This window comes from Macaca nemestrina, chromosome X, assembly GCF_043159975.1.
Source record: "Macaca nemestrina isolate mMacNem1 chromosome X, mMacNem.hap1, whole genome shotgun sequence".
NCBI lineage: Eukaryota > Metazoa > Chordata > Mammalia > Primates > Cercopithecidae > Macaca > Macaca nemestrina.
This window is the reverse complement of record NC_092145.1, coordinates 123,604,799-123,626,327: the sequence shown is the minus strand read 5'-3', so window position 1 is coordinate 123,626,327 and position 21,529 is coordinate 123,604,799. Positions and strand designations below refer to the sequence as shown.

The window sequence follows — 21,529 nt, the reverse complement described above, 5'->3', positions numbered from 1 at the left end:
ACACTTTATAAATGCATTTCCTGCAGGAGCTTCCCCTAGCTAGATTTTTTTTCCATCCAATCATTTGCTGCCAGATCCTCTTCCTGATTGATGGCACTCTCCACCTACACACCTCATGCCATATTCTCCCCTAGGCAGTATGCACCTTTTACCCTTGCACTACCTCTTGAATCCTCCCCTATGCTTACTACATCCTCCCTGAAAGTACCCATGCTGTGTTCTCCCATAGGATAGATGCTCTCCCTACCTGTGCATCTCTGACTAGGTCTTATCCTAGCCTGACTACTTCATCCACTCAGATACCTCCTATTGAGTCCTTCCCTAGGCTAGATGCACCCTCCACTCATGCACATCCTATGGGGTCCTCCAGGCTGGTAGATCCCTGCTTCCGTATACTTAATACTACATCTGCCCCTAGGCTAAATGCACACCCAATTAATGCACCCTCTACAAGCAACTCTCTTAACTCCCTGTGTCCTCTCCAAGCCAGACTACTACCATTCACTACCCTAAGTTGGATACACTCTCCGCATATGCTCATTCTATGATACCTTCCCCTAGTGTGGCTCTACTTCAACTTTGCTCCTCCTGTAGACCGACTACTCCCTCCCATGAACTACCTGCTAGCTCATACAGTAGGCTGACTGTACCCTGAACCAATGCACCTCTTACTATGGTCACTCCTGGACTGGTTGCAACCTAAACCCATTCACCTTCTTTATTGGTCTCCCTAGGCTGGATGTATCTTCTACCACTGCACTACTTGATAAATCCTCCCCTACAATATATTCTTCTCCTTTCCATGAAGTTCCTTCCAGATTGTCTCCTAGGGATGTTGCTCCCTGCACCTCATGCCTCATCTCCCCATAGCCAGCTGCAATCTCCAACCACACATTTCCTATACTTCTTCCCCTAGACAGAATTCATCCCCTCCTGTGAATGTGTTACTGGTCTTCCCCTAGGCTGATTGTACCCTCCAACTTTTCACCTCCTGCTCGGACTTTCCCTTGCTTGGTTGCCCATTTAAACCATGAACTTCCAGCAACATCAGCAGTGAATGTCTTAATATGTCCTATCATAGTCTGGCTTCAGTCTGACCCCATTTCCATTGACTAAGACTTCATTTGGCTGAATGATTCTTCCTCAAATGTACCTTCAGTTGGTCATCTTCTGGGTCTGAGCATGTTAACAGGGCCAAGATACAAGCTCTGGACCATTAATGCTGTGGTATAACTAGACAGGGTATATGACTGAGGCAAGTAGAATAAGGTCTGCAACCATCAGTTTATCAGTGTAGTGGTACAAGTGTACACACAATGTGAATTAGACAAAGAGGAGGATGAAGCATCATCTGTCAACAGGAGAGTGGGAATGGAGCCCAGGGCACAGAAATGTGAACAGGGCCTAGAAGAAGAGCCCTGAGTAATAACTTCAGTGGTATGACTTGTACAAGAATGTTAACATGGCACAGAGGAGTAACCCCACAACATCAGTGCAGAGGTGTAACTGGACCAGGGATGTGAGCAGGTCCAAGAAGAGCATTCTCACAACATCAGTGTAATGGTGTCATTGAGAAGAGAATTCTAATAAAGTGAAGAGAAGTATCCCTGCCCTATCAATGTGCTGGTGTCACTATCATAACTAGGCAGCAGATGTTATCTGTGCAAAGAATAGCAGCCCTGCATTAAAACTGTAATAGTGTAACTGCATAGGGGATGTGAATAGGACAAAGAGGATGAGGTTTCACTCACAAGTACAGCGATGTGCCTGGTCTGGAATGTGAACATGGCAAGTAGAAAAAGCCCCATGCCCTTGCTATTGTGGTGTAACTAAACTAGAAATTTGGACAGGGAAAAGACCGTGACCCCTGATGCACAGATGGAACTGGATGTGGGATGTGAGAAAAGCAAAGAGGAGGAGTCCTATCGCAAAAGTGCAGTGGTGAAACTCCATAGGGGATGTCAACAGAGAAAACAGGAGAATCTTGATACCGTTAGTACTGAGGAGGAATAACTGGACAAAACATGTGATCGGGGCAAAGAGAAGAAGCCCCAACCCATCAATTCAATGCTATATCTTGGAAGAATGATATGGATGGGGAAAAGAGAAAGAACACTGCACCATCAGCACAGTGATTACATTGCAAGGTGTGCAGAACAAGAAGTTACATGCCCAAAGCACCAGCACCATGTTGTAGCTGGGTTGTACCTGGATCAGCAATGTAAACAGGGTCAAGGAAAGCAGTATCAGTGCTATGGTGTGAGTGCACAGTGGATCTGAATGAGCAAGTAGGGGGATCCTCACATCATTATTACTGTGGTGTGCACAGACAGGGCATGTGAGAGGGGCAAAGAGGAAGGCCATCATCCCTTCAGTGCAGTCATGTAACTGGGTACAGGGAGGAGAATCCTGACACTGTCAGGGGACTCATTACATGGAAATGGAAATGTAAGCTGCAAAGATGGGCAACGTCACATCGTCTACACAGTTGTGTAAGTGAACAGAGTGTGAAAGGAGTAAATATATTCTCCCACCATCAGTGCATGCTGTGCTAGGCCAGAGGATGAAAACAGAGCAGAGCTGAGCATATCCATACTATCATTGCAATAATGTAACCAGGACAAAGAAGAGGAGACCTGACTCATGAATGCAATGATGTAACTACACAGGGGAAGTAAAAGGCCTGAAAAGGTAGAACCTGCACAACCTCTACAGTTGAGTAACTGCACTGAAGCCAAGGATGAGGCAAACAGGAGAAGTGCAGAGCATCAGTGCTATGGTGTAACCTGGGAAAGGATGTGACAATGTAAAGAGGAGCAGCCCTCAGACATCATTGCAGGGGTCCAGTTTGACAGGGGATATTTACAGGCAAATAAGAGGGCCGCCAACATTAGTACAGTGGAGCAACTGGGCAGGGACCTAATTCATTGCTGTGCCTGACTCAGCATTCCTGCCTCTATACTATTTGGGGGCAGCCCAAGGTGACTTTGATACAAGGCAGGGCAATGGCTTCCTGAGTCAATAAGCATTGCAGTGCCGCTCTACAATGCCCCAGGAAAATTACAAGTGTGCCTTCAAGATGCCATGATTTATAGTCACATTGTCATAAAATATTTCATCTGAGAGCCTGGTCTGCTTTCCAGGGTGTGAGGTGACCTGCTGGACACTACCAAGACAGTGGAAAACCAATTCTCCTGCCATCCTGCTCAGACCCTGTCTTGTGTTCCTCTGCTAATATATATCGCTGAAAACTATGAAAGCAGAGGTCCTAATCTTCCGATATTGTAATTGTCTAAGATATATACTCTTGTGTAAATATGCACAATGGTTACACTCCAAAATACTAGATGTCTAAAGTGGAAACCAAGTCAATGATCCAAATCCAGCCCAGACCATAGTGACTAAATATCATCATGGACTGTCTGGCAGCCTTGACAAATTGAGTTTCAGCAGAAAAAAGAATGGGTCACAAAACAACCTTTGCCACAACTGGCACCTTATTGACAGTTTCTATTGCCATGGCCAGGAAATCAATGAGCTGTGAACACTCAATGATCCTCTTACCCTTGGAAGTGATCCCTGCAGGCCAACCTGCGGGATGTTAGCAGAATGGCTTGCAGGAACACACACCAATCCTGGCTGCTTCTCCTTCTGCTCTGGGAGCAGAGGGGCTGCCCTGGATTCGAGGTTGTGGACCTGACATTGGAAAGAATTACCTTGTTTACCACAGAGCCATCTACATCGCCAGTTGTCTTTCTCAGCACATCACTGTGCTATGTTAAATGTGCCCAACTTAAAATAAATTGAAAAAGATATGCTACATCAATGTTCACGGGTGTAAACTCTAAACTTTTAAATTTATTTATCTGGGGTTAAGGGCATGCTGTTCATGAAAAAAGGACAGGAAGTAAGTTTACAGAACAGAGTGGGGTAACCTTGAGGTATGTAGTAGGGGTTCAGCAAGGCCACCATACACAGTGTGGTTTGTTCACTGCAAAAAGTGCCCAGTCATGGAGGTGTGGGGTTGCTAAAATCCAGCCCATATCACCCTCTCCAACATCGACACCCCCTGCTGTGTCTGCAGGGTGGAGCACTTCTGTCTGCGTTCTCTTCTCACAAGGGAGAAACATTTTTTATAGAGTGGGGTGGGAGTTTTCCAGTTAATTTTCCTAAAGACAGTACATTTTCATTCTGAGGAACTATCTCTTTATCATTCATTTCCAGAGGAGAACCTTTTCTTTCTTAAAAACTCTTCCTGCTGAGAGCCTTTGCTTTTCACAATGAAGCCAGCAACCTACTCACCCAGCCTGACAACAGAGAATGCTTTCCCTTAAACCACATAAAGATGTCATATAAGTTGCTGGTGACGTGGAGTCTGTGGCACCAAGGGGAATTCCTGATGCAGGACAGCTCATTCACTGTGGCATGTACCAGACCAGTTAATTAACTGAGGCTGTTCTGGGATACCTACATGCTCTATGGGTCCTCACCACTGCCCCTGTCACCCTCACCCCTTCTCCAGGACCTAGTAACTACAGAGTTAGTGCCTCACACAGCTGATGCCCTGAATCCAGCTCTACCCATTGGTCAGTGTTTGTGATACAGGAGTTAAAAAGAAATTATTTAGGCAGTTAGTAAGGGTAAAAGAGTTTTGGTGGAACTTCCTTTTAATAAAAAGCAGCCCCAAATCATTTCTTTTCTAACAAAAAGCAGACTGAAAAATCAAGAACGCATAGATAAATAAGTTGGATGCTTGCATGGGTGAATGCCGGCAGCTGCACCAATAGAAAAGGGATATCTGGAAGTCAGGTATATTCAACACGGAGGTTTCCTCTTCCCTTTCCTTTGTTGCCACGTGTGCAGTAAAAAAGCAGGCAACATGGTGCCAGTCAGGTAAAGACCCCATTTGCATATTAGAGATTAAGATGTGGTGGTCAGCCTCTTTACGTGCTATGTAAATGGTACACCTGGTCCAACAAATCCTCTGCCCCCTATGTAAATCAAACAATGCTTCCTCAAGCTCATCTATAAAACCAACCACATCTCACCCCAAACCCGGAAACCCACTTAGGACCCCTTCCTCTGCAGGAGGAAGCTCTTTTCTTTCTTTCGCCTATTAAACTTCTGCTCTTAAACTCACTCCTTGTGTGTCTGCATCTTTGATTTCCTTGGTGTGAGACAATGAACCTTGGGTATTTCCCCAGACAAATGACACTGCTTCATTTGTACCATATTTGTTGTGAAATACTTCTAATAACATCCTTGATGATAGACTCCAGAACCCCCTTCAATTTCTAAGCCCCATGATCCCCATCCCCATCTTCTAGGATATTTTGTTCATTGGTCGACATTGGTTTATTCTAGTCTTGGACTCCATGACTTTTTGAATGTCTACAACTACTCTCCCTCTCTCTGAGTTCCTAAGCCTCAGCCATCCCTGAGAGGTGGCCAAGGCAGTTGTCCAAAAGAGGGCCTGCCAGGCTGCTAAAGAAACAGTGCTGAAGAAACCGGCCTCTCCCTGAAAGACTATGCGATCTGTCAGGAGTTAGGAGAAAAAGTAAAAGTATCAAAGGAAGAGAACATAGTTAAGGTCTTAATGAACGGAGATCGTCACGCTTTTCAGAAGCATGCTACCAGCAGCCCTTTTACCTTGCCGATGTATCACTGCCCTGCTGAGTCTAACTGAGATCTTCCCTCTGTACCTGAGGACATGATTCTTACACTTTGCTGCTGACCACAAGGAAATTCTTGAATGGAGTCTTTGGTTTTAGAGCAATTTACTATGATTTGGACATATTAAGAATTTGGTTTGTTGTGGATCACTCAGCTCCTGGCTTCTGTGCACTGCCCTCCTCTCTTGTTGCAACGCAGTTCTTTGTAAATCACACCTAATTTTAAATCCTGAGCATATGGTCTGTTTTGACAACAAGATTAGCCTAAGAGTTGAAAAAAGAAACATTCCCCAGATTCCTTTTATATCCAACAACCATCTGTGGTGGGAAGAAAAGGTAAAGACATTTCCAACTCTGGGTAGAGAATCTCGGACCCAAAGACAAAAGCTGGCATGGCTCCTCATCCTCCTACTATGAGCTGTCCTCACCAAGATCCTTAGGCCTTGACTACCTCTAAATGCTGCATTAGTGAGAATAGTTTATCTCTCCACTCCCAGGCCCTCTGAAATAGCAGCCACTAACATATGTATGGACTCCTTTGCTGAAATCTGTCCTGGCTGCTTATAGCAGACTCTTTTGGTGCTCCACCCCCATCCTCTAGTGCCTTACCACTGCAGTGCAAGCTCTGGAACTTCCAGCTGCCTGAGGACTTTTCTTGACAACCAAAATCCACCCTGCCTACGCAGGCCAGCTGTGAGAACCAGAGGATTAATGTCCTGGAAAGCAGCCTTTAGCCAATGACTGATAGAAATTGGTGTCTAAATAGCCTCAGTCCCTTGCCCTTGAGAAGAGATCATTCTGAGGTGTGACAAAGACTCTCCCAATCAAACTTTGGTCAGGCTCCTGTGAGCTTTCTCTTTTTGACTAGGCCTCAATTTTAGGCTTCTTGTCTTTCCTTGTAGAATCCAGTTTTAGCAAGAATCCAGTTTGAGGAAGAATCCTGCTAAGTCAGTTAAGAGAGAATCCGTATTCTCTATATCTGACCACCCTCAATATCTGATCAAATTCCTCATCCCCCACTCTTGATATCTGATCACCTGGCCTATCTTCAGCAAGAATCCTGTCAAATTTGTTTAGCCACAATCCTCCTTTCCCCTTGACATTTCCTCTTGGTAATTTTCAATCCACTAACCCCCATTTCTTTTACTTGGTTATAAATTCCCACTTGTCCTTGTTGTATTCAGAATTGAGCCCGGTTCTACACTGAGATCTCTTTTCCTCTACTTACAATAGTTTCTTTCAATAAAATTTATCTTCACCACTTTAACTTCTACCCATCTCTGGTTTTCCTAAACAGATGGATGCATTACACTGATTCCCGGAGCTCCTCAGTGGGATTGAGCTCAACTTGTTGGATATTACACCTCTTGGTGGATGCTCTCCCTTCTCCATCTCTCTCCACCTCCTCTGTTTCATTGCATTACCCCCGCCCCAAATATAGCTACATTATATGAATCTTGTTTCAGGTCTCCTTCTAGAGAATCCCAATACTGACGCTGCTTTAGCATTCTCATCTTGTGTTAGATAATTGACCCCACCAGTCATTAGCACCAGCATCCCACAGACTTGACATCGGAGAGATTTACTGAAATAAGACTGGAATCCCATGTCCTAGGTCTTTCTCACATGGGGTGAAGTAAAAGAATGATGCTTTTCTAGAACTACTCCTACTCTTAGATGCCTAGAACAGACAGCATTTATGTTTTCTAGCCCTGTTAGAGTGACCACAGTATTACAGATGTTTATTTCTCTCACCTACTACATAGTGCAGGAATAAGTTCACTCAAAAATGGCTAACTGAAGGAGGTACGTTCCTTGTTCTATATGTGCAACAATCCTGATAGCCCCATTTCTGTGAAGGGCACATACTAAATTATCCCATCAAAATGCAGGAGTGTTGACCCTTAAGTACTTCTTATTGCAGAATGTCAGTCACACTACTCCAAGACTTCCTCAAATGATTGCTCTTTTCCAGCTCACTGATATCCATATACAAATTGAACATGACCAGACAGACCCCTCTTTTTCACCAGGGCTTTTTTTTGTAATATTTTTCATGTCTCCTGACAAACTTGAGTATTGTTTAAAAGACAGACTTTGAAACACTACTTAATCAGAAATAAACTTATTTTTATACTTGTCTACATTGCCTAATGACTCCCCCTTTTTTCCTTTAAGTGACCTGTGTTACTTCTTCACCCAAAACTTTCACCATAGTATTCAGTTTTATTTTAATTATAGATACAACCAATCCATACTATAGAACAGTTTCCAGACTTTAGATTTTAAAAATGATCCACAAAAAATCAGTACTTAACCTGATAGAAACATTTTTGTCTAACATTAACTGACAACTATCAAAGATTTGGGATATGTGGAAATCTAGAATTTTTCGAGTAAGTTTCATTTACTTACACATTCATTGTACAAAGATTTCTTAAGTATTTACTATGCATTAGACACTGCTTGAGGTATTTGTGATCCACAGACTTAATCCCCTTTGAGAAGTTTATAATCTAGGAGGAGAGTTGGACATTAATAAAGAACTTCAAGTTTCCATCATAACACATTTTAGAAATTAGAGAAATAAAGTTAAAACCTTAACAAAATGAAAGATCTTTAATGTTCTACTTGAAAAACAACATAACCTTTTTCAAATGTTTGTTATCAGCATATATTTGGGAGGAAAATTATTAAATCATTTTTTATTAAAAAGATTTTTTAAAAAAACAAAATAGGTTAACATTTAAATTATTTTAAACATTTGCAGTGCTTAATCATATTTTTAGTAATTATTCAGACTTGACTTTCTATATGTAAATGATTTCCACACACACCTTCAGAAGGTATATTATGCACTTCTACTTCAAAGGTTTTATTTTGATTAATTTTTTGAATTTTGATAATTTTTCTCAGGGAATTTTACTTGGGAATAACCCATATATAATTATTTCTGTTGCATCTGCACATGACTTGATGTAGAATTATTTAATCACACATGGTCTTTTCCCCTTAATGTATTATATATGTTTTCCTTTTGTATCCTGCTACGTTGTTACATTCAAGAGAAAATTGATTTTGTATCTTTGTAGATAATATTTTCTTTTTCTTCCTGAAAATTCATAATATTCTTTATCTTTGAAATTCAGAATGTTAGCCATTCACATCCAGGTACTGGATAATTTGTGTTAACATTGCTTTGACCATAACAAGACCTTTTCTTTGGAAGATTAACTTTTTTTTCAGCTCAAGAAAACATTATTTTCTTCTGTGACTATTATTTCTCTTTCTTTTTTTCTAAAGTTTTATTTCAGCCATGAGAATAATCCATATATTGGATCTCCATTATTTGTCTTTAATATCCATCTACTTTTCTTAGGCTGCTGCTATACAGATTTTATGATAAATGTATTTAGGTTTTGAATGAATAGTCATGTGCATACTATAAAGATAGAGATGGTATATCACTACTAGATGAAATTCCTTGCCTTCCTTCGTGATTTCTTCAGTGCTTTCTCGGTGGATAAACGGTTTTCTCAAAAGTATAACTCTTCCAAGTATAGTTTTTGTCCTGGTAGAAACTAGTGCACCCATAACCAGTTCATGTGATGATCAATCATCTTCCCCTTCCATGTAACATACAGTCCTAGGAAAATTTGTGCAAGTCAGAGACAGACAGGAATTTTTCAAATCTTCTTGTTTCATAGAACTGTGGGGGTGCCAAATTTCTTTCGATATGAAAATTTAAGTTGCCTCTGATGGAGATGATCACTCATAAAGCGACTGTAGGGATTAAATGAGTTAATGAATGTAAAATGCCTAGGACAGAGCCTGATTCCTGATCAGAGAGCTGCACTGCCAGAAACGGAAAACTCCATTTTTCTCTGCTGGCAGCACTTAGCGGGAAGACGGGGTGGAGGCCTTGATGACTGTGAAGTTAGAGAAATCAGAGCATGATTCACAGTGGTCATGGTTTTGGCCAGCAGGGTGAGGGCCGAATAGCCTGGGGTCCCATCTCCACGAAGTAACTTACTGTCTGTATGCCTCTAGGGAAGTTAATTTACCTGTCTAGGCCTGTCACATCTTGAAGTTGTGGATGGACTTGCACCACAACCACATTCCTTATTCTTATGTTCCTGTGGTTCTGCATGTTCCTCCATGAGTACTCCCTACCTCTCAGCCCATTACCTCTATCCTGCCGAGGCAGAGGAACAGTGGCTCTAGCAAGGAGCACAGAAAGATAGCCCTGTGGAAGCTGTGACTGCCTGGGCACATGAACTATATCAGCCAGGCATTCCAGTTGTGGAGAACCCAGATATCAGTAAAGGTGTGTGCACAAGCAAAGGAGTGTCATATGTCATCTCAGCTGCGGACACATAGGGCTGCCATTGGTGTGAGAATATCCTTGGACTCTGGCCTCGTGATCTGGCTTAGAGTTCATCTGGCTGCTGCAAAAATTAGTTAAATTGAAAATTAAATTAATAAAAAGTTAATATATGTCATTATTTTGAACAGTTTTAGATTTACAGAATAATTGAGTAGAAAGTAGTTCCTATAAATCCTCTCTTATCTTCCCCAGTTTCCCTTATTATTAACATCACACAATAGTGTATTACATGATTAAAATTGATGAGCCAATATTGATACATCATTATTAACTAAATCCATAGTTTACATTAAGGTTTACCCTTTGTGTTATAAAATACATGGGTTTTGACAGCTAGCTGTTTAGTGACATGTATCTACCATCGTAGTGTCATACAGAATAAATTTGCTGTCCTAAATATCTCCTGTGCTCCACCTATCCATGTTTCACCCCAACCCCTGGAAACCATTGATTTTTTTACTGTCTCCACAGTTTTGCCTTTCCCAGAATGCCATGAAGTATTTATTCTTTTCAGATCGGCCTATTTCATTTAGCAATATGCATTTAAGTTCCTCCATGTCTTTTCATGGCTTGATAGGTTATTTTATTTTATCCCTGATTAGTATTCCATTGTGTGGATGTACCACAGTTTGCTTATCTACTCACTTATGGAAAGACATCTTGAAAACTACTAAGTTTTGAAAATTATGTATGTGGCTGCTTTAAACATTCATATGCAGGTTTTTGTATAGATATAAGTTTTCAAATCATTTGGGTAAATGCAAAAAATGCAATTAAATTGCTGGATCGTATGGTAAGAATATATAACTGTGTATATATACATATGTATATATATGTATACATATCTAGATAGATGATAGATAGATTAGATAGATAGATAGATAGATAGATAGATAGATAGATAGATAGACAGTGTATTGCTCTGTCACCCAGGCTAGAGTGTAGTGGCGTGATCTTGGCTCATTGCAGTCTCTGTCTCCCAGACTCAAGTGATCCTCCTACCTCAGCCTCCTGAGTAGCTGGGATGACAGGCATGCACCACCACACCTGACTAATTTTTGTATTTTTTATAGAGATGAGGTTTCTCCATGTCGCCCAGGCTGGTTTTGACCTCCTGGAGTCAAGCGATCCGCCCACGTCAGCCTTCCAAAGTGCTGGGATTACAGGCGTGAGTCACCGCACCTGGTCTGTAAGAATATATTTAACTTTGTATGAAACTGCCGAATTCTCTTCCAAAGTAGCTATACTATTTTACATTACCACCAGCAATGAATGAGATTTCATGTTGGTCCACATTCTCATCCACATTTAGTATCAGTATTTTGGATTTTAGCCATTTTTACTGGTGTGTAGTGATATCTTTAGACAAAAAGGGATGTATAAATTCAATGCAACTTTTATCAAAATCCCAATGCCCTATTTTTTTAAGAAATGGAAAAGTTGATCCTCAAATTCATATGATATTGCAATGGACCCAGAATAGATGAACAGAAGAATAAATTTGGAGGACTAATGCTTCTTTATGTTAAAACTTATTACAAAGCTATAATTAAAACAGTATGTTATTGGAATAAATATAAACATAATGATTAATATAATAGAATTAATAATTTTGAAATTAATCCATACATTTCGGTTTTCCACTAGGATGCCAACGTCATTCAATGGGGAAAGAATAGTATCTTCAACAAATTTTATTAAGACAATTGGATGTCCACATGTAAAACAATGTAGTTGGGTCCTTATGGTACACTATATATATAAAATTAATTCAAAATGAGTCAAAGACCTAAATATAAGAGCTAAAATTATAAAAATCCTTGAAGAAAACAGGGATAAATTTTCATGATCTTGGATTTGGCAATAATTCTTTAAATATGCCACCAAAAAGATAAGAAATGAAAGAAAAAAAGTCAATAAATTTGACCTTGTGAAAATTCCAAACTTTTCCCATCAAAGTACATTATCTAGAGAGTTAAAAGACAACCCACAGAATAGGAGAAAATGTTTGCAAATCACATGTCTGATAAGAGACTAATATGCAGAGCATATGAGGAACTCATAACTCAATAAGACAAATAACTCAGAAAAAAAATGAACAAATGACTTGAATATAAATTTATCCAAACAAGATATACAATTGTCAAACAAGCACATGTAAAGATGCATGATGTCATTAGTCATTAGATAAGTACAAATTAAAAGCACCACACACCATTTCATATCCACTAGGTGGCTGTAATTTTTTTTTTAAATAAAATAAAATTTTTTTAAAAAAATAGTGAGTGTTGACAAGAATGTGAAAACATTAGGACCACCACACATTGCTGGTGGCAATATAAAATAGTGGAACCACTGTGGAAAATGCTTTGGAGATTCCTCAAAATGTTAAACACAGAATTCCAATATGACACAGCAATTCTATCCCTGGGTACATATGACCTAAGTAATTGAAAACAAGTGTTAAACATTTGAACAAGGATTTTTACAGCAGCAGTATTCACAATAGCCAAAGTGGAAACAACCTGAATGTTCAACCAATGAATGTGCTGTACATATATAATGGAACATTATTCAGCCACAAAAGGTAATATTGATACATACTACAACATGGACTAACCTTGAAAACATTATGCTAAGAAAGAAATCAGACACATGAGGTGAGGTCACGTATTTTATTATTCCATTACTGTGAAACATCCAGTATAGGCAAATATGTAGAGACAGAAAGCAGATTAGTGGTTGCTAGGGGCTGGGAGAAGAGGGCAATAGGAATGACTACCTAATTGCTTTGAGGTTTCTTTTGGGGCAATGATTATGTTCATTGGAACTAAATAGTGATGACGGTTGCAAAATATTGGGAATGCACTAAATCACACTGAATTGTGCATTTTTAAATAGTTAAAATGATAAAAATGTATGTTATATGTTGCTATAGTTTGAATATATACATCCTTTCAAAATTCATATGTTGGAACCTAATATCCAATGTGATAATATTAACAGGTGGGGCCTTGGGAAGTGATTATGTCATGAGCACTCCACTCTCACGAATGGGATTAGTGCTCTTTTAAAAGAGGTTAAAGTGAATGCCCTTTTGTCCTTCTGCCTTTTACCATATGAGGACACAGCAACAAGCAACCATCTTAGAAGCAAAGGATGAGCCTTCACCAGACACCTAATCCATTGGTGCCTTGACTTCTAGCCTCGAGAAGTATGACAAATAAATTTTGATTATTTATAAATTATGCAATCTGTGTTTTTTTTTTTTACAGCAGCAGGGACAGACTAAGATATGCATTTTACCATAATAAGAAAAAGAAAAAATTAGACTTACCTCCTGAGTCCGCCTGAGTCCTTGAAGACAAATTTTCACTTCCTCACTCTGATAGAACTTAGACCATTTATTTTCTGGTGAGATTTAATTTGAGAAAATCTGGTCTTGGGTAAGTAAACAAAGCTGATGATGAGATCCTGCATAAAAACAAGCTTATGAAGTGAATGTCTGTATACAGAATAGTAAGATCTCAAGCATCTATCCCCTTATGACCACACTTGCTCTCCTAAACTGGACAGGGTGTTTTACAGCACCTGATCAAAATGTAGGGAGAAAATTCTATTTTGGGAAATTTGATGAATCCCAGAGAAACTATTCATATAGATATTGATAATTAAGGGTATATCAAATATGTGATTATTTCCATTCGTTATTTGCCTGTGGTAACACTCACCAGTCTAAAAGACCTACCAGAACATGCTGAATTTATAATACATTTTGTAAAGCATCACTCTAAAATAAGTAGCAATAATTCATGATGAAATTGAGATAAATTGAAAGAAAAAATCAAAACCAAGCAAAAAGGGAAAAAATCTTTCTTGAAAATGATACAATGGAGTAGTCGGTAGAAAACTTGTATCTTTGAAATAATAGGAATTTTCATCCATTAAACAAAGCTAAACTAGGAACATTTGAAAAACAAGAAATAATATTTGGAAATTATATATATATTATATATATTATATAATATATAAACTGGACAGGTGTTTTACAGCACCTGATCAAAATGTAGGGAGAAAATTGTATTTTAGGAAATTTGATGAATCCTAGAGAAACTATTCCTATAGATATTGATAATTAAGGATATATCAAATATGTGATTTTTCCATTCGTTTATATATATATAATAATATATATATAGTTTTGTTTTTATTTTTTATTTTTTTTGAGATGGAGTCTTGCTCTGTCACCCAGGTTGAGGTATAGTGGCATGATCTCAGCTCACTGCAGCCTCCACCTCCCAGGTTCAAGCGACTCTCCTGCCTCAGCCTCTTGAGTAGCTGGGATTACAGGTACCCGCCACCACGCCCAGCTAATTTTTGTATTTGTGGTAGAAATGAGGTTTCACCATGTTGGCCAGGGTGGTCTTGAACTCCTGACCTCAGGGATCCACCTGCCTTGGCCTCTCAAAATGCTGGGATTATATGCGTGAGCCACCGCACCTGGCCTAAAAAATATTTTATGAAAACTAAAATATAAAATGTTGGAAGATAATGTTAAGGATCTACTACAGAAGATAGAAAGAAGAATAAGAATAATGAAATTAGGGTGATTTTATAAACAATTTTCCATTAGGAACAGAGGTGAGGGTGAAATGCATGGAAAATAATTAGTTAAAAACTATGCAAAAATTTCCCAAAATAACTATATGACTTTCTAGAACAATAGAGCCTAGTGAATGCCAAACACATTAGATAAGGAAAAGTCAAGTAATACAACACGACCACCAATAACAACTGTTTGGGGCTGTTCAGGCATTTACTCTCTGAAGACCTAAATTCCAAGATAGACTCACTGGCACCACTTGATACAAAATTGAGTAAGAGGTATTCTTTGCCCTACCTCAGCCCCATTTGCATGGACCTAGTCAACAAGAAAAAAATATTAGTGAATGGTAATTGGTGGTGCCATAAGGAATGATATTAGTAAAGGAGATGTTAGTAAAGAGATATTTTTAAACTGTATGATGCTTCTTTCAGTTAGCAGTTGCCTACTTTACTGCTCATGCAGTGGACCCAGTTTTGGCCCTTTGGTGTCCTTTTAGACTATTTCCTTCATGTACCTCAATAGCAACAAAGCAGATACAGGACTTAGTGACAGGTGAAGAGGCACAAAATAGGTTATTCCTTTCATCCTATCTGTTAGCATAGACCTCTTACTAACTGATAGTTCTGCAAGAACACCTTGACAATTTTGCTTTGCTTTACTACTGTGAAAAATTGTCCTGATTGTTTAAAAGGCCTGTTCAAGTGGGGATTAGAGAAAAAGCAAAGGACATTTTCCCCAAATATTTAAACAAATAAATAATGAATTAGAAATGGTGTTTGTAATGTCTACGTGTGATGGTTAATTGTATGTGTCAACTTGACTGGGCGAAGGGATGCCCAGAGAGCTGATAAAACATTATTTTTGTTTGTGTCTGTGAAGGTATTTTGGGAAGAGACTAGTACTTGAATAGGTAGGCTGAGTCGAGAAGATTTCCTTCACCAATGTGGGTGGGCATTATCCAATTCACTGAGGGCCTGAATAGAATACAAAGGAGGATGAATGATGATATGGTTTGGATCCCACCCAAATCTCATGTTGAAATATAATCCCAGATGCTGGAGGTGTAGCCTAGTGGGAGGTAATTAAACTGTGGGGGCAGTTTCTAATGATCTAGCACCATCCCCTAGTGCTGTTCTTATGATAGAATTCTGGTGAGATGTGGCTATTTAAAAGGTGTGTAGCACCTCTCCCATCTCTCTCCTCCTCCTGCTCTGGCCACGTAAGATGTGCCTGTTTTCCCTTTGCCTCGCACCATGATTTTAAGTTTCCTGAGGCATCCCCAGGCAGATGTCAGTATGATGATTCCTGTACAGCGTGTGGAACTATGAGCCAATTAAACCACTTTTCTTTATAAATTACCCAGTCTCAGGTATTCCTTTACAGCAGTGCAAGAATGGACTAATACATAAAATTGGTACTGAAGAGTAAGGCATTGTTATAACACTCACAGTCCTAAGGAATCTTGACTGTGTTCTGTCAAAATTCCAGCAATGTATATACTATTTTCTTGTTACTTTGGGTACCTATCACAAAGTTCCTCAAGCTTCATTGGTCAATTGCTGAAAAAGAATTGTGTTACTCAGGCACTTTTGCCAAGAACTGGAGACATTACACCAGGCAAAAACATTGTGTTTGAAACATTGTATTCTTTGTTCAGAAATTTTAAATGCCAATTACAGAAACAAAACTAACTAAACTGAAAGAAAATTAAACCAAGCTGTTCATGATGCCACTTGGGGGTGTTTTGAGCCAGTGATCATTTGATTTGGCGTCATGTTATGATTCCAACAGAAAACGCTTTATTTCTTCCCTTTAAAATTGTAGCCACCTGAGGCCTAAGATATAAAGTGGGGATATTTAAGTTACAATTTTGCACAGAAGGGAGTCCTCTGCTCTGTTGTTTTCCGCCTTCATGGTGTGACTGGTTTGCTACAGTTTTCTTTTAATAATTTTATAAATCTTGCAATTTGTTTTGTTAGTTAGCAACTGAACCCAATTTGAATTGTGTACCCCACAGACCATAGTGTAATGCAAACCAGTATGAATGCCTGTAATTTACTCTGCCTTTTATGATGCTCTTGCCCTATTTGTCCATGTTTAGAATCCTTTACCACCAGTGCAACTTACCTACTTCTTCCACTAACACAATTCTTCTAATCTCTTCTCCCTGCTACCCTACCGGCCAGTCCCAAGGGCAGGAAAATTTTACATTTTAGTTTAGTCGAAGGCCTCTTTCCAACATGATCTTCCTAAGACCCCAGTCAATAAAGTTGAGCTATGAGATAGATGTTGTTGAATAAGCTGACCTGGAAAAAGAGGTATTTACATTGATCCCAAGAACACAAGTAAGCAATCCTTGCTGGTGTGGGGCTGTAAGACAGAGAATAACTGTTAATTGACTTCTAAAGCTTTCTTCTGAAACAATGACACTGGAATTGTAGGGGAGTTTCAACTTACTGTACTGGTTGATTTGCATAATAGATAACTGTCAAGCATAGGTAGTTTGGGTTACTTTTGCATGATTATATTTAATATTGCACCCATTCATCTTCCTGGTTTGATCTTGAAATTATTTTTTGGCTATTTATGTTGATTAAATTAGGTGTTACATTTTCTTATTACTATCTGTTGTTCAATCCTAGATTACATTTGAATGATCTCTCATGCCCTCAGACTTAGAGTGATCCATTGCTACATTTCAAGTGTGAATACTTTTGTATAATTAAGATTTTGGATTGAACTCTGAATGGCTCTACCTTCTTCCTACTACGAAGGGTTGCTAGTCAATGAATTGTCTTTGAACACAGACATTCATAGGTCCCCAAAACAATGTAATCTTTGTGCAACTCCTGATAAATGTGAGCAGAGTTATGAAGTCCAAACTACTTGACATGAAAGCACATACTGTGGCCTTGGTGATCCAGCCAATTGGAGGGTCCCTATTTCTAAAGCACAATCTAAGAGCACAACCTCCATATTCCTTTTAAATAACTTAAGCATTAAACACTGCAGTGTGGGTGAAGCACTGTTTTACTTTAGTAGGTATCAGTACCAGAGACATTTGACACCCTCCTCCCACCCTCTACCAATCATAGTGTTAGAGTAGGTGGTTAGGCAGAGATGAGCAGGGCAGTAGAGGGTCACCACACACCCCCAGGATTGTCAGGTCCATCAAGTGATGATAAGGAAGTTGTTCAACTGTCTCTCTAAAATAATAACGGGTCATAGCTGGCGCCAGGACTAGGGTGAGCGGGCTCAAGTATGCACACTAAGAGGCAAAATATTGAAGTTTAACTGATACATGACCTTCTTCTAGAAATACTTGACCGGTAAGGGAAAAATAGCTCAAATGAGCATGCACACAACTTCAGTGAACACACAGCACATGTGACCCCTCCCAAGTGCTGGCAATCCACTGCACAGGCGAACAGCCTGCCCCAAAGGAAAAATCGAGGGAGGAGAAACAGAAACACCAGAAGTATATCAATGTATAACACCCCCAGTCAGGAGCTGAACAGCACACTTGGATCTCTCAACTCGCCCGTTTGATCCTCTTCCAAGTGTACCTTCCTTTTGTTCCCATTCTAAAACATTTTAATAAACTTTCACTCTTGCTCTAAAACTTGTTTTGGTCTCTCCCCCTGCCTTATGCCACTTGGCAGAGTTCTTTCCTCTGAGAAGTCAAGACTAGAGTTTGCTGGAACCCCATCAGATTCACTGCTGCTAACAATAGCAGAGAATTTGGTGGCTGTTTCCGTATTTAAGCAGAAAACACATTAAGACCTGCAAAACCAGGGGTGGAAAATCTCACTCAGTTACTAAGAGGAGCCTTCCTTCCTGAATTTATACTTAAGTTGTAACAGTGGAAGTGAAGCAGAAAAACTATACATAGAAACAACTCCAAACAGGCCTTGTCTCATTTGGAGTGCTCACTGGACTTCATGATTTCACAATTGTTTACTGTCGGTCTAGAGGTGTGCCTTAACACAAACACTCTCAAATTTAAGAACAAGATGTTTTCAAAATTATGAATCAAACTGAGTCATTAACATAAAATGGCCTCAAGAAGATTGACAGGAGAAAGAGTATAAAAATCAATTTATGTCCTCAGATGCTTATGGTTGTAGCTCTTCAGGGAATTCCCTTCATTTAGTTAGTAGCACTAAAGTCCTTGCTTGTGTACAATAAGCCAGACACCATTATTGTCACTTCACTATTTGACAAGTTCCCTTTAACTATAATGCCTGTACTTGAGACATTTCTTAATGATTTCCGTTTAAAGCTGCCTGACACCTGTGTTTTTGCTTTGAGATTTGACTATTAAGTATCGTTGCAACTGTGAGGCATTTGCTCTTCGCCTAGTTGGTGGTCCACTTATAATGTAAAACAAGGCCCACTTACAATGTAAAACTTTCTATAATGCATGAATCTAAAAGAGGAGGAGATTATTTTAAAAGCTGAGAGGAGAGAGACAAAGTGTCTTTCTGGAAAAGAAAAGCTAAAGCTGGGTGCTTGCCTCCCTGAAGTCCTTTGCTAGCCCTGAGCATCCTGAAGTGAATTTACAGCATATAATCAAGTGTGATTTCTCCTGATTGCATCAGAACTAATTATGGAGCACCTCTCACTCAAAACCTCCATCTAATTAGAAGTATCTGGCAAGAAGGTATTTGCATATCTTCAAGTCATATTATGTCATGAGAACATTGGAGCTGATGAAAATTGACATTTACTATAAAATTAAAGTAAAACGCATTGAAACCAGGAGTCATCAGAAATTCACAGCTGTGCATATGGGAGCCTGTTTTAATTGATAAGACATAGTGGCTCTGCGTCATGAAGCAAATCAGAACATGAAGAATGTAAATATACAGAGTGAGAATATCACAGCAAGAGACAGAGCTGCAGGCACTATGATTGGTGCAGGCATGTCCCAGATTTTGGTTGCTTACTCTTCTCTTACCATTCCTTGGTATTTATATATCAGATTTTAGGAGCAAAGCTTTACTCTCGCTCTCACTGTTGTTTCCTTGTCATTTTACCATTGCTGTGCCATTTCTACATATTAATGAACTAGCACCAGATGCCTATAGTAATAATAATTTTCAGACAAAAGAGGCTCAGAGAAAGAAGGAGTTTACAGTCGATTCTCAGGAGAAAGTCATCATTTTATGTTACTGTATTTGCCTTCTAATAATTATAAAGAGTACCCATTAAAGTTACAGCAATAACTGCTACTTATAATATGTTCTTCACATGAATTAATTAATTTAATCCTTGAAAATCCTCTGAAGTAAATGCTCTTATTATCTCCATATTAATGATTAGGAATCTGGGCCTAAGAGTGACGGAATAATTTGTTCACGATCACCTCGCTTCTAAGTGGAATTTGGGATTTGAACCTAACCAACATAACTCCAGAGTCTGAATTCTAAGCACTTGCACTCTTCTTGCTAGTTGCTATTGCTTCAATATGTTATTCACGGGGAGACACACACATACACACACACACAGAGAGTGCACAGAGTGATTGGAGTAGCATTGGCAAGATTGGCAAGTGACTCAGTCAAACCAATAACATCTCTCTCCAGGATTCTTGACGCAGCTGTTGGAAAAGAGATACTCTTTTGTGTCTAGAATTGTTAACTTTAAGAACACTGTGTATTTAGAGCAGTATCCCTTATTCCACGTGGAAAAAAAACTGAATAACTTATTGAAAAAATAGCAACTAGCAACAAAAGTGCAGTTGCTTGAAGCTCAGAATCTTGATTCAGGTTGGCTAGGTTCAAATCCCGAATCTCACTTACAAAACAGTAATCTTGAGCAAATAATTCCATCACCCTTAGGCCAGTTTCCAAATCATGAGTATGGAAATAATAATAGTACCTACTTCTTACAAATCCCACAAAGAGAAAAGTGAAGCTGAGATATGGAGGACAGAAGAGTAAGTATTAATAACGTAATTCAAGCCACTGTATTCTCTAGGGATTCAGCCATATCTGAAGACAGATGGCACCATTGTTTTCATGCCATGGCCCATATGCATCTCTTCTTTGGTTTAAATGGTGTAAGAACATTTTCTGTCATGGGTCCTGAGAAGAACACTATGAGAGTCAAAAGATAAACAGGGAGTGTTATGTGTGCTTACAGAGCCTATATATTGTGCTTCGGAGTAAGGAATGATCTCGAATGATTCGCTGTATCAGGATATCTCCAAAAGGAGAAACACTTCATCTCTGTCTTCCAAACACGAACCAAGGAATTCACATTCGTGTTACAGAAAGCATTTGAAAGATATTTTTGCTCCATTGTCCTAAGCACACCTGACAAATCAAGAAATTAGTATAATAGGAATGTGTATTTATATATTACTTTACAATTGATGATGTGGGTTTATTCCCTGTATTTTGTCCTCAAAACAACCATTTGAGCTTCCTGCAGCATGCTTTATTATTTTCATTTTACAGGTGAGAATACTGGAGTACAAGGAGATTAGATAGAACTATAAAGCACAATCTACCTATGACTAAGTAATTACTGAAGTAGAAGGATTTTTCCACCACAACATGTATTTTTTTTTTTTTTTTTTTAGCAATGCAGCTCTAGGTGGCAGTTGTTCTACTTGGAAATGTGCAATTCAAAGAGAGTCTCTGCGCATCATTATATGTGCAATTGTAGTCTGGTATATTCAACGGCTCATTAGATATACGGGACTAAAATGAATATAGATTTATTTTAGAAGTTGCAGATTAGGTAGGCAAATAAACAGTGAACAGAAATCTGGGAGTTTTTTGTGCATCAAATAATTTTATTTCTTTTTTTTAATCCTTTCCTTAGAAACGCTTTTTAAATTCTTATAGGCTATTT

General features: G+C 39.1%; 1 long non-coding RNA gene across 1 annotated transcript in view; it reads right to left on the bottom strand.

Moving 5' to 3' along the window:
- Positions 1–8,929: 8,929 nt before the first annotated feature.
- Positions 8,930–21,529, bottom strand: part of LOC112423034 (uncharacterized) — a 127,978-nt gene continuing 115,378 nt past the window's right edge. Inside the window, exons 3-4 of the long non-coding RNA XR_003013483.2 lie at positions 13,397–13,533; positions 8,930–10,120 (exon numbers count right to left, since the gene is read on the bottom strand). This is a non-coding gene — a long non-coding RNA (uncharacterized lncRNA). The remainder of the gene's footprint in view (positions 10,121–13,396; positions 13,534–21,529) is intronic.